At 45.1% G+C, this 13,889-nt stretch overlaps 1 long non-coding RNA gene across 1 annotated transcript in view; it reads right to left on the bottom strand.

Moving 5' to 3' along the window:
* Window positions 1–13,046: 13,046 nt before the first annotated feature.
* LOC117184796 (uncharacterized) overlaps window positions 13,047–13,889 on the bottom strand; it is a 101,408-nt gene continuing 100,565 nt past the window's right edge. The window contains exon 3 of the long non-coding RNA XR_004470269.1: window positions 13,047–13,128. This is a non-coding gene — a long non-coding RNA (uncharacterized lncRNA). The remainder of the gene's footprint in view (window positions 13,129–13,889) is intronic.

The raw sequence follows: 13,889 nt of genomic DNA, 5'->3' as shown, positions 1-13,889 counted from the left end.
GGGCGCACTCATATCGTTTATCACTATATGGCCTATTAATTACCAAATACTCGCACCAAATAGCGCCACTCAAACCGCCCGACCTTCGATCGTCCTATCGGCCACACCGGCCTCCCCTCTGTTACCTGCCAGCCACAATACTGTCTCCAATGGGGAACATTCGCTTTAAACAGAAGCTTGATACACTCTAAATAAATATTTCCTGCTGTTGCAGACTTCCAGATGCATCATGCCATGCCATATACATACATATGTACATACTTGAATATGTACATCATCACAAAGTGTATCTGCAGCCTCGGCTATCGAATATAAATTTCTTTATTGGTTTCAAATTGCATTTGCACTTGTTTTTATGGCGTTGGCTCAGGATGGTCATGGTCCTGGTCCTGGTCCTTGTCCTGGCCATGGTCATGGGCGAGAGACAGCGGACAATGAAATGCAAGTGCAGTTTGCGCCATCCGGAGTGCTCCTGTTTAAAAATTGCGAACGGGAAAGGAGACGAAGAGTGCTGTTGCCTGATTGGGCAGTACCAAAGATAGAATCTGGTGGTGGCTCTTGCTCCTGTAGCTCATTCTGTCGCCCCGGCTGTTGTTGTGTCTGGCGCACTTCACATGATAAATGATGCACAAAACTAAACGATGAAAATCTCTGCAGCATGCTCCATGCTCTGAATTCAAGTACAGAAGCGAGCCCGACCCCAAGTATGACGGGGATGCATCGGCCGACTAATAAGCAAACAGAACAGGGCGTGAAATCCCTTAAAGGCTTTTTAATTTCACAATCAAACGAGATGATTTCATAAAACTGTGTGAACATTGCAGCCATCGTGAACTTGTCAGCTTTCTGCATTGACAATTCTAATATCCAGCATCCCCCAGTTGTAGAGATTTTAGAGATTGATATGGATTGCAGGGCTTTCTAATTAGTTTCCATTTATAAATATGGCTTACTCAAAAAAACATAATGCTCCAATTATATGGCACTGTCTGCCTTAAATCATATCACTTCCGGCCTTTACGCTTCGATTTCTTAAGTTCTGCAGCGCGTTTTGGTGGATCGAAATATGCCAGGACCAGCAGAGAAGACCGAACACGCAGAACCATAAGGAATGACCATACCGGGCTGCTGAATCTGGATCACATCGGATCATCATTATTACGTCTTCCACGCGCTTACTCTCCTCTACTAATGGGTAGTAGCGAAGCAAAGGAATGAGATAAAATACTCAAAAATTCCAATTAAATACTGGATCATTAGGTGGAAAGCGGAAAAACGAAGTGCAATAATGGACACTAGAATAGAACCAACAAATCAATTCGTCCCTTTTCCTAACAGCGATACCAAATGACAAAGAGAGAGAAAAGGCCGCGGAAGTCATCGGCAGCGGTAGCAATTCTGCCGCCTACACATAATAAATATTTTAAATATATTCTATAAGTTCCAAAAGTCATAAGGAGGATGTCCCATGGCCCTGGGCCGATATTCATCCCTCAAGGGTCCTTCCATTTCCATACTGAACAAACTTATAGCCACGATTCGTTGACTGCCAAAGTTGCTTCGCTCCCCAGATCATTAACAAGTGCTGCTGTCTTGCTGAGTATCTGCCAATGGAGTAGCCCTTTCAAGGGTGAAAGAAATCCTTTAAAAATTTGTCACTCGTTTGTTCACCTTTCGGTTATCTCTGCTTCAATCGAAGGCTCCATTTATGGGACGGAAGTAGAGCGTACTTCCTGCAGCCTAAAAATAGCTGAAAAATAAAAAATGAGTACCAGAGCCAGAGCCAGAGCCAGAGCCAGGACCCCTTGGATATATGTACATATGTACATATTTACGGACTGACATTTAGCCAGGACAATGGTCGCGCGAAGGAGAAGACCGACCAATGTTCGAACGCACATTGTTAACAAAGGTCAGGGGTCGGAGGTGGGTAGCGGGCTATGAGGCAAGCAGTAGGCAGGGGAGGAAGTCGGATATGTCCACACCAACACCAGTGCCAACACTCACATGGACATGTGACAAATTCCACTCCCAGGGCCCAAACATATGCAAAATGTATAATTAACCATACACACACACACACACTGTCGCAAGGGGGAGGCTGGGGTCGGTGATCGTGGGTCATGTCGAGTGGCAGTAACAAAAGAAGTACGAGAGGAGGAACAAGAAAGGGATGTGTGGAAAATGTTACGGCCATTTACACAGTCAGCAGGCCATTGGACCTTCCTCGTGTCCACTCCGATCCGGACATGGCCGGCAAGGCATTGAATACTCGTATTTTGACTTGCTCGATACCCTTTTCCACCGTCCGAGTAGTTCAACGAGACCAACTCGGTTGCTTCAGTGGTACAAATCTATGCCTGTAGTGTTTTAGTATTCTTTTGCAGTATAATGGTACCTTTTGAAAATTATTTTGCATGAATCACCATCTATTGGATTGATTTCAGATTGGTTGACAATAGTTACTATTTAAATTTAATTATTCGGAGTTTTCCGATACCCTTTCGCCGTCTTTGGGTACGTATAATGGTACTATATCGCTGAGATATTCCTATTATAATCTGTTTCAGATTAATTTTAATATCCGGCATTAATATGTATTTAAAAGACTTAAGAAAGCATTCTTGGCCCTTCTGGTTTCGATTGGATCATTATTACGACCGTATTATTAGGCCGTAACAAGGAGCGTTTCTTCAAATGAAGAGTGTCTGAGATTCGGTTGACCATCGCTCATTTCTGCGGCTTTTTTTCGATTACCTCTCTGCCACTTCCACCCACTGCTCTTCTCTGTATGTGTGGTAACAATGAAACGGGGAAAATGTTGCTCATTTTTTGCCGGCCATTCCCACTGCCTCTCCTGCACCTCATGGCTGATGTTTGGCCCATCGGCTGCTCCTTTGGTTGCCACCGCCCTTGCTGCTGCTGCTGCTGCTGCTGCTGCTGCTGCTACTGAATGCTGTGGTCAGCATTGCTGCCCCACCTGCTGGTGCCACATCCACTTCCACATTTCCACCCGCCCACTCCCTCCTGGGCAAAAATATGGAAACATTTGGCACTAATTGCATGTGCTCGGCGGCAGCGGCAACGGCAACAGCAACAGCAGCAGCAACGGCAGCGCTGTTGCTACAGTCGGAGTCTCGTTTGGAGGAGCGACAGTTATGACAGGCAGCGATGCTGCCTCTGCCTGTGTTGCCGCTGCTGCTGCTCCACACAGCACAAAAGAAATTGCGCAAAAATCGTTGTAACAAAAGAACAGGGGACATGCACGCACACACATACTGGTGTGCCGTTAAGGGGGACAATTGGAGGACATCATAAACGTTTGCCAGCAGGGCAGAGCAGAGCAGAGGAGTGGCTGGTGGCAGTGGCAGGACAAAAAATGTGGCAGAAAAGGCAGTACCCACCCAAACGTATGAGCACACAGGGTAACGGAGGAAAGGAGGAGCGGAGGAAAGGAGGCATGTGCCTCCTGTTGCTCTCGGACCCGCTCCGGCCACTCTTTTCTAATAGTTGTTACACATACCCATAAAAGGCAACGACGTGCAATAGGAACAGCGACCATTGAGTGAGGCCGTGCCAGCAAGGACATCGTTGTCAATGGCAATGACAAAGGAAACAATTCGCGGTGGCAAATGCATGCCTTCGCGTGGCGTGGCCGTTACTATGGGGTTGCCCATGGGCTTATTACCTTTTTCAATAAAAACCCACCCATGCACACGCATGCACGCATCCAGAAGGTGACCCATTGAGCCCTATGCTTCCTGTGAAGATAGCTGAATCCCGAGTGGAATCCAGAGCACAGCTAGGCAATATGAAAACGGTTGCATACTCGGAAAAATGCAGCTCGTATGCTTCTCCAGCTCCTGACGGAGACATTGATACTTTAAAAGATGGTTCTGCTCTTCTCTGTAATAAATGCAAAGGTTACCCCTCGACCGACCCGACCAACCGCTTCCACACGGCATGGGAATGGAGTCTCTAATTGGTTTTGCGTTAGTGTGATGATGCTCTTGCCAAAGTATTTTGGCAACAGCAGTTAGCCTCCTACTCGCTCTCAAACGCATCCTCACTCATCTACACTGCAGAAAATCGTTCAAAAGTCAAGAATATGCCGAATGTAACACAGCTTTCTTTAGAAGGCATCTTTGGACAAATTCAGATTGCTAGATTTATGGGTACATATATTCATCTAAAGATTCTTTCCCTTTTTATTTCCCCCTTTTCAATTATGTCTTGAGATTCTTCCTTTGGGATCGTACGGCTCGTTCAAAAAATTGATTTGGTGACGTTTTTCCTCCCAGTGGAGAAGCGGCAGAAGAAGACATTACAGAGATGGAGAAGAATGAGAGGCGAAAATTTATTGAAGAGCAAACTCATTTGACTATAACTTATGATTGGATTATCGGTTTAGTATGGCATTTGACAGCAGCCAGCCATGTGTGTGTGTGTCTGTGATAAGACATATGTCTGTGGCTGTGGCAGTGGCAGTGGCAGTGGCAGTGGCAGCGGCAGTGTGTGGAGTGTTCCCGTGCCTGCGCCTACATGCAGGCTATGGGATGCCCAAGACTCTGTGCCGTAGCTCCCCCTAGGAAAGTCATAAATGCGCCGCAGACAAGCGGAAAGATGCTGGCTGACTGTCTCTTTCCGCCTGGCTGTCGCTCCGTCGGACTGGCTTCTGTTGGCTGGTCTTTTTGGCCAGCGATTCCGTCTGGCTGCAACGGTCTGGCCTCCTCCTTGGCCTCGGCCCCGGCCCCGGCCTCGGCCTCGGCCTCGTCCTGAATCTGAGCTTGCTTTTTCGAGTCTCGTTCGGCTGCTTCATTTGGGTCTGGCAGCATGCAACGGCAGCATCAGTAGTAGTCAACGCGATTGCTTTATGTCTGTGCCACACCACCCTGGTGCTTGCCCTCCACAGCATGCATCCCCCGCTCAGCTTTGTGTGTGCGCCTGGTTAGGGTCTGTTTTATTGCGCCATAAACACGCACTTAAGCACACAGACATACCCACGAAGCCACACACACCGAAGCACATTCACATGTACAGCCATATACAGATACAGCCTAAGTAGTACCCAAACCCCCAGCCCCACACATTGGCCGTAACTTTTTGGGAAACCTTTTGGAAATGTGTAGCCAAGTGTAAAATTTTGATTTTTCAACCTCCACAAACAAAGTGACGCTCGAAAGGGAAGTCTCTTCGGGGTGGGTATACTGGTAGCTCCCCAAATTCCGAAGCACATCAAAAGGGGCATCGATAAAGCATCCTTCTCACAATATCGGAGATATTGCACTTGCTCAGAGCGACAAGATCTAGACTATCTGATAGCCCTATCTGATAAGTTCAACTGAAAACTAGTTTCCTTCATCTATAGTTCTATCCTCATTTCTATTTCTATCCTCCTGGAAAAAATGTACTCAAAATTGTAGCTCTTGTATCAGTATCACTAATCTACTTTAACAATACTGTTACGAGCTTAAACCATTTCTCAGGCACAACTATTCTTAATTGAATATGCATATAAGGAGACTATGGCCGGCCTTTTGGCAACTTATTATACAGCAGTGGCATAAGCCTCAACATTTTTCAAGTATCTTCCTATTCTACTAACATTCTATTCCAATTCATTATTCCAATCTGAACTTTGAAATCCAAAACAAACAAGAAACTTCGAAGAATAAATTGTGTGGCCACATGTATACCGATCTGTGTTTTCCAAAGTCTAATTAAGCTACATTTAATTGAGTGTTCATTGAGCAGTTTGTTTGGGCTCCAATCGCTGATTATCTTTTCCTGCGGGTAATCCAATCAGTAAGGTGGATAACGTGGTCGTGGTCGTGGTCTTAACTCACCGATTCTTCCGCCACGGACCCAAGAACAACGTTTCGAAAATCATTTATTGTGTGATCTAAAGGGCTGAACGTCTGTTGGGTCACTCTATCATATCTAAGAGCCTTTTTAAACCACCGCGTGTTTCCTATCACTATCGGAGTAGAAGTAATGAGGCAGAATAGGCCTTTACATTGGCTGAGGCAGGCTGTTGTGTCTTGGGAACAGTTGACTTTTAAACCAAGCAGATTATGGATAAAAATACAAAAAATAGGCGACAATAACTGGATTCTTTTATCTGCAGTGGAACAAAATGAAGAAGTCCCATTAATATGTATCGAATTGGCGTGGGTGTCTGCTGCCAAGTGAAAATTTGAGTCTGAAATTTCTAACCCCCTGAAAACTACCAATGTTCTTTCCCCATAAATCGATTATGGCAGCAGGGGTCCACAAAATTCGTTTATCTAATGCCGCAATTGTTTAAACTACTTGTTTCAAGGACTACATTCATATGTTTATCTTTTCCTTCCTCAGAAATAATTTAATGGGAAAATTTGTTCATATCAGCTGTTTTTTATGTCATTAGTGGTGATAGTTGCGCTAATACGCAGAACAAAGCAAAAACGCAATGTTTAGCGCAAAAGTAATCGAATATTTCGATTAGACGCACCTGCCTTCGAAAAGGACGCCATTTTTCCCACCACTAGGCCCGTATGCTTATCCTAAAGCAAAGACGCATTACGCAGCCACAGTATAAACAGCTTATAATATAAGGGGATTTGAATATGAACCGATTTTGAACATTTTAGTATATAATCGACTTCTAGCTTCTTTGACAAAATGATTTTTTCCATCACACACAACCAGACAGCGAGGAAAATTGGTTCTGAAAATTGCAACAATCGATAACCTCTGCCGCAGCGCTGCTGCCAGCTCAGCTGGAAAGCCAACTCCTTTCCCATAGGGCTATCTCTGTTTTCAGCTTGTTAGTGAGAAAAGTCTAATGTCATGCAGCTATTATCGTTAGGCACATTGTATGTGCTAGACATTCAATGTTAATAAGGTGATAGTTCGGATAGCGTCAATATATGCGAACGATCGAGAATAAAAAGATGTGAAAGACCAGTTAAACCATTGAGCCAGAAAACATGTCATATCGTTGCAGAACGTACATACACTTAATACGATATTATGTTCCTAAAAGGATATTGAAAAACATTCAGACATAACAAACGTACAAAGCGAAATCGAGAATTAGGTTGGATTATCCAGTAATTGTTTTTTTTATAAATATATATATATAGGACTCTCATGTTGCTTTCCCCGTTATCCTTGAAGGTAGACCGAAATTATCCTCCAGTGCAGTGATAATACAGGTAGCCTGATTTCCTATGGCACAGCCTGTCATTGGTGCACTCTCTGGCCGGAATTTGATACATTAAGCTCAACTAAATGACAGACTGGATCTAAAGAGGGGCCGGGGGTGCTTCTCCCCTTTTTTGAGGGATGGCGTTGCCAAGTGTCGCAGCATAAGAGGCGAAAAAAATCTGGGCGTAAACTAATTATGTCTGCTTTTTAGGCGCTCATGCAGGCGTGGCGGAGGCGACTGATATACATACACGGAGAAGCGTACGGCGAAAGATGGGGACACTCGGGGGAAGATATTGAATTTCTAAGTGACATTTGCTTGCTTCAGGAGGACTCGAGCAGCTCCTGGGATACGAGTATATTCAACAAGTCTTGGGTGGATATAATTTTTAAGCCCTGCCTATCTTTGCCGCCCCCTTGGCCGTGCTACAGGCAGCACCTCTGGCGCTAATTGGTGAGGGTGTGTGTGTGAGTTTGTGTAGAGTAACTCGATTTTGGATCAAAGTGGAGCGCTTCCGGTCTGTATTAATGGCTTATTCCTGCTGCTCCGTGCAGATGTATAACACTTATGTAATCCGTAAGAGAAACTTGCAAACACTGACAGAAAGAGAGTGGACAAGAGAGGCTGCTGTTAACAGCCAAGCTACCACAAAGAGAGCAATCCTGCTCTTAACCAAAGTATAACAGTTTCGCACAGCACCCTTGCCATAAACTTGTGTTAACTGTACTTGTATAACTAAGGGAGGACCCACCACCCCCTTGGTTCCCCAAGCCGGGACCCGAACCGCGCCACGTATAAGAGTGGAACGCCATAAATCACGACAGCATTTGATTAGCGTCAATTCCACGTAGCCCCACAATCAATTCCCATTCACATCCACACTTCTCTCTCTGCACTCGCTCTCTATGGCATCTCCCTCCTTGTCATTTCTTCAGTTTTGAATTTGCGCAAGCGCCTGTAAAGTCCTCATTGTTTCCTTTTTCTGGATTACTAGCGGCCCAGCCACATTTCGCTGTGGCACATTGTGGTTGCATGCATGAGAAATGAGGAACAAAACAAAGCATACCTTTCTTCTAAATTTCAATATGCAATTCTTGAGGGTACGCTACACGCCATATTTCGTTCCCGTCGTCTCCAATGGATCGTCTCCCCTTCCCCAATCCATTGCTGCATTTCCAACACTTGAATCCATTTAAAACCCATTCGAATGTGTAGATCGCGTCACATTTCGTCTAAGTATAAATATTTCAACGGTGGATAAAACATGGACCACTCAATTGACTCTCTTTTAGGTATTTCTTGAAGGCGCTCACTGGTATATTTATCAAACTTAATGGTAATGGCTTTGTACGGGAAAAGTGATTCTCTTTTAATGATCCTTCCACTGAAATGAAAAGCTTTAGTTGTCAAATCATTGGCTTTAGTTGATCGAACATAGGTTTGCTGGTTACTTTAAGTACAGTTGAATACGAAGATTATACCTTACTTTTCTCGATTATTCTTTATGTGTTTCTCTGCGGCCTGGGAAATGGATATGACATCAGCATGGATGTGCCCGAAACAGCACAGAAGCAAGCTGCGGTAATTATCCGATCGCCATGATTAAACATTTAAAAAATTTGTATTATGCGGCTAGCTCACATGTCTTCGGTTCGCAGATCGACCGCTTGCGATTGTCTACGTTCTCTTTGAGGAGCACGATAAAACCTAGACGAAGCCTCACTTGATGCCGGCACCGTCTTGAGCCAGGATTCAAAAGCATTTGAATCTACATGGCTCCAGTTAGACCTGCCCCAGAGTATCGTGCTGCGGTTGCCGTGGAGACATGGCACGACACTCCCTCCTCGATTCCGGACGGGGCCATAGAGGGCCACACAGTGCGTTCGAGTGGAAATTTGTATTCAAAATGGAGCCCGAAATGAAATTATCGACCACAGACAGATTTCAGACGTGGATTCAATTACAAAACACACTTGGACAGTAGTTGCGGAGTGGGTTTCTGAGAGGGTATGGGGGTTATGGAATTGGTCATTGTCTTGGGCCGCACACATTCATACGCACTGTGTGTGTGTTATGACATTTGCTTACGAAATGAACAAGCACTTAACGGCCAGTCCTAATGTTAATTAGCTACACACACACACACACACCAGCACTCACACCTGTGCCAACCCGCACACCTCTTGTGCTTGTGAGTGTGTGTGTGCGTGGGCCGTGTTTCGGTATGCGTCTCGTAACGTATACGTAATTGCTCTGTATACAATTGTAATTATAAACCACTAATAAGATTCGAACACGAAACGATTTTCAAACCGCCATGAAACGTGGCAACGCAGCAGACTTCTACAGCACCCTACAGCACTCATCCTCACAGCTCTGCCAAAGTCGCCCCCAAGCCCCTTCTCCATGGCGCGTCAGAGTCTCGTCGCCGCTGCCACATCAACAAGTTAATTTTGCATCTGTAGGGGAGGGGTCATTGCTGGTGGTGGTGAAGGCATTGGCATCTGTTCTTGGTGGCATGAGAAGCTCCGGGATAGGGTATTAAGAGAGAGAGCAGTCGAGAGGAGAGATGGGTACGAGTGGAGCGCTCAAGTGACTATTTAATGCGATTAAAATTGCAAAAGCTTTGCTCGACCCGGCTTCACGTGGATCCCGATGGCCGCTAGATGAACTCATGGGCCTCTAGTGGCATTTCGTTACGACATTTGAGCATTATGGTCATCGGGTGGCCTCGAAGGAGTGTATTCAAAATTGATTCGCTTATCGATAGTTTCTCAAAGTTTTCAAATAATGAAAGTGGTTTCATACAAAAACGATTCAAGATATACATTCTTTATTTCTCATACCCCAGTAAAAACATTATCAGAGGTTGCACTTTGGATATACAGTCGTAAACTGTTGTATATACTCGTATATAAGTCTTTCTGTGGTATAGTTTAGGGCTAAAGGAAGCATTCCCGAGGGGGTTCAACTGTAAGCGGAATGGATTCAATTCGAATAATGATTTCTGCTGAACCAGTTCCATATCTGCATTGGATGGAAGCCTTCAATAGATGACCTTGCCGGACTGTACCTCTGTTCTAGTCGTTCAAGTTCTCGTTCTCGTTTGGTCTCTATCTCAGCAGAGATTACGGGATTTTCGCCTTCATCCCTGTCTCTCTTTCTGGTTTTCCCGGCAAGTCGCCTCGAAATGAAAATGGAAATTGACAACTGGCCAACGGGAGCGGCATCCCTGCTGCGAACGCTGACCGACCGACCGACCGACCACCAAGAAGGAGTGCATTCATATGTGAAATGGAAAAATTATAATCCAAATAAGAGAATGTAAACGGAGAAGGAGACGGATACGGATACGGAGAGTGCTAGCTTCGAGCTTCGAGGTTCGAGCTCAGAGGCTTCTGGGGCAGACCTCAGGAGCGAACGGTGGCGAATCGGAATCGATGACGGATGCGCTGGCAGGACAACAAGTCATCGGTCGCCGGGTCCTCTGGCCACGTTCACATGTCGCTCATAGATTGGGTCCGCCGTCCTTCGTCCTCCGTCCGATGGTGATGGCGACGGCGATGGCGACGGCGATGGCTACTGCTGTAGCCATTTTTGAAAATTTCTTAAAATTCAATAAATATTTATGAGTTGATAATACCAAAGGCACGCATACTCATACGCACACACAGCTGACATGGTCGCTTGGTCGCTTGGTTGAATTAAATGGATAACGGATACGGGCACGGCGCAAAGGAACAACTCCATGCGCGGCGCCACACACAAAATGCAAACCCAGTGGGGCACGACCGTGTACGACCGGGCATGGCGATTGAGTGGCTCTTCGGCTAGATGGGCGTGCATCTCAAAGTGGGGCACTCCCATACACTGCGCTACATTGCAGCCAGTAAATGTGCATAATTCATAGGTCTCTGTTTGTAGCTGGCATTAGCCAGGACAGATTCTCCTCTGAAGGACTAATCTAAGCAATAAGTGCATTTCAGATGATCCCACAACCACATATACGAGCAGGTTATATGGAAAAGTACGCACTCATTTGTTTTATATCAAAACATGTTTTGGAGGTATACATCGTACGGTAATTAATCAGAGATCTCATGGAAGCAGACTCTGCCATTAATTCTTTCAGGAATATCTGCACTTAAGGTGAATCAACAATCGCACCGTCAGTTGTTGGAATGGTTCAAAAGTTACCTTTCTCTCTCTCCATGTTTCATTTCCACACCTACGTCAAAAGTACTGGCCAAAGTGTTTTCCAGATGTAGAAGGAGATCGGCCGATCTCCTGAAAAATTAGTTTGGTCCCCTCTGTATGTATTGTAAGCAATCGCCTAGTCTAGGAACTCCTTCGACTGGGTTTAACACCATTTTCCTGCCGAGGCAATGTGGAGACTGCCCATATTCTCACTATTGTGGTCGAGATAATGTGGTCGATTTTTGACTTGTTGGACCGCATGACAGCAGCACGACCCAATAGTAAGGAATTGAGGGATGCCTACCAGGCCAGGCCTCTGAAGAGGCAGAGACATGAAATGAGAACATACACCTCAGCTGCATTCTCCCAGATCCTGGCCATCAGCCATTTTATAAACTGAAACAAAATGCCCGAGTGTGACCAAGGCTCGATGTTGAAAACCCTGGTTCTGCTCGTTGTTTCCAAAGAGACCGTCTTCAATAAAAAAAAACACCTTTTCAACATTTGAAAAGAAGTAGCTGAAAACTAATCGCGCCGAGATCGAGAAGAATATACATAGATAGATTGTCACACTAGAAGATGATCAACTATCTGTTACCGGAATATTAATTCTTTTAATTTCCATCCATCGTTGCCCCGATATTTTTAGCGCTTATCAAAATCACATGCGGTCTTACGCATTTCGAGGATGCGCTGAAGACGATGAATTCGGGTGTAGGTAGTAGATCAGTAGACGATCAACTAAAGAAGAGAGGAATTTGTCACCGGCAGGAATGGGATACGATCAATTGAAGATTATTGCAAAATGCAGTTTAGATGAAACGTTTGCTTTGTTTTTTTCCTCATTTCCCATCCGTGGGCAGATCAGAAGAGTCGATCGAGCTGGAACCATCCGTATGTCCCATCTGTCAAGGCATATGTATGGCTGAGGCACTCCGCGGACTCCTTCGGGTCTAGACCATTGGGATGAGGGGATTGTGGATATGGCATTAGTATTCTGAAGCTGTATATATTTATGCATGTTCCGCCTATGAGTCAATGTGTTGATTGGGCGTTCTTTGTCAGCTGTTTGTGTGGGGAGGAGCGCTGGAATGGAATTCATCAGAAAGTAATTATTGGAAAAGTTTTCGGTCTGGTATCTGGCTGTGCAGCGGCGAGGCAATGTCCCAACTATGAGGGAGGTCCGCACTTCTTGGCCCCGTTGTAAGCCATCGACAAACACGTGGAACTCAACGGAAGAGATGAACAAACTTTGGCAAACAACAAGCAGAATCGAAACGCAAACTTATTTATAAAAACGACGAGCGAACCGAGCTTAATGAAATTCTGTGCATATTCCGGCAAACGTACGCCAGCCCGGGTGCTCGCTCGGTTTTTCTACATAACCTTAGGTTCGTTCTGTGCGATTGTTCTTGCGTCTGGCTGAGGCTGAGATAGTTCCTTAAGGGCAGTACGGGCAGGCGGACACGCAGCCGGAGCCGGAGCCGGAGAGCGCGTGTACGTGATGTTCATATTCTCATAAATTCAATAATTTATACGCGAATGTATGTACATATTATGGACACACACACACACACACACGTGCATCTGGCTTTGTTGGAGTGTGTGTATGCGTACATTGATACAAAAATATAATGAAGAATGAATATCGACTTACATATACATATGTATTTCAAGATCTTTACATTGGATATGGGTTGGCTTTTTCAAAAGCATCGATCTGGGGTCATCAGACATGTCTGCAACATTAAAAAACCGAGTAAGGGATTTATATTTATTATTTATTGTATTTTAAGTCTAGGAATTTCTCACATTTCTTTTGCTCGAAACGCAAAAAATTATAGTATGCGATGCAAAGATATTTAAATGGTATGCGAGATTGACTTTGGCTACTTTTGGGACTGTATGGAGAGCAGTCGGGGCAGAAGAACACGATGTACAGACTCTATACGATAGACAATGATGTCGACACTTTCAGTTTTGTAACTCGATTTTCAATAAAAACAGTACACAAAACTTTGCCCTCGCTGCCTCCTCACTTTGTTGATAACTTAATTTCGTTTGGCGCTGTTCACTTGGCTGTTTCACAGGCTAAAAGCATTTCATTGTTGGCCAACAACTCTTTTTTCGTGCTGATGCTGCTGCTGCTGCTGCTGAATGGCAAGTGTGTGGGCGAGGCGACGCAACAAGACCCAAGTGTCGGCATTTTAAACGCACACATACTCGAGCATCGACTAAAGTTTCCGCTTTTGGGTCCAAGGAAAACGCTCTTAAAATTGAGCTATCTGCTGTCTAAAGCCATTGGCCATAAGGTCTATGACAGAGAGAGAGAGGCGGGACATACATAGCTCTCGATTTCGATCAACGAGCAGAGTTCGAGGAAACGGTAACCTGTTGTTTCTGTTGTTTTCCTTATCGATTGTCCTCATGGCGATGGGTCGCTCATTATGCGTGTATGCTCTGCTCGCATCGCATCGCATAATGCCATTGTAGTCTTTTT

This window comes from Drosophila pseudoobscura, chromosome X (genome assembly GCF_009870125.1).
Source record: "Drosophila pseudoobscura strain MV-25-SWS-2005 chromosome X, UCI_Dpse_MV25, whole genome shotgun sequence".
Taxonomy (NCBI): Eukaryota; Metazoa; Arthropoda; class Insecta; order Diptera; family Drosophilidae; genus Drosophila; species Drosophila pseudoobscura.
The sequence above is the reverse complement of the archived record's forward strand: the minus strand, read 5'-3'. Positions and strand labels throughout refer to the sequence as shown.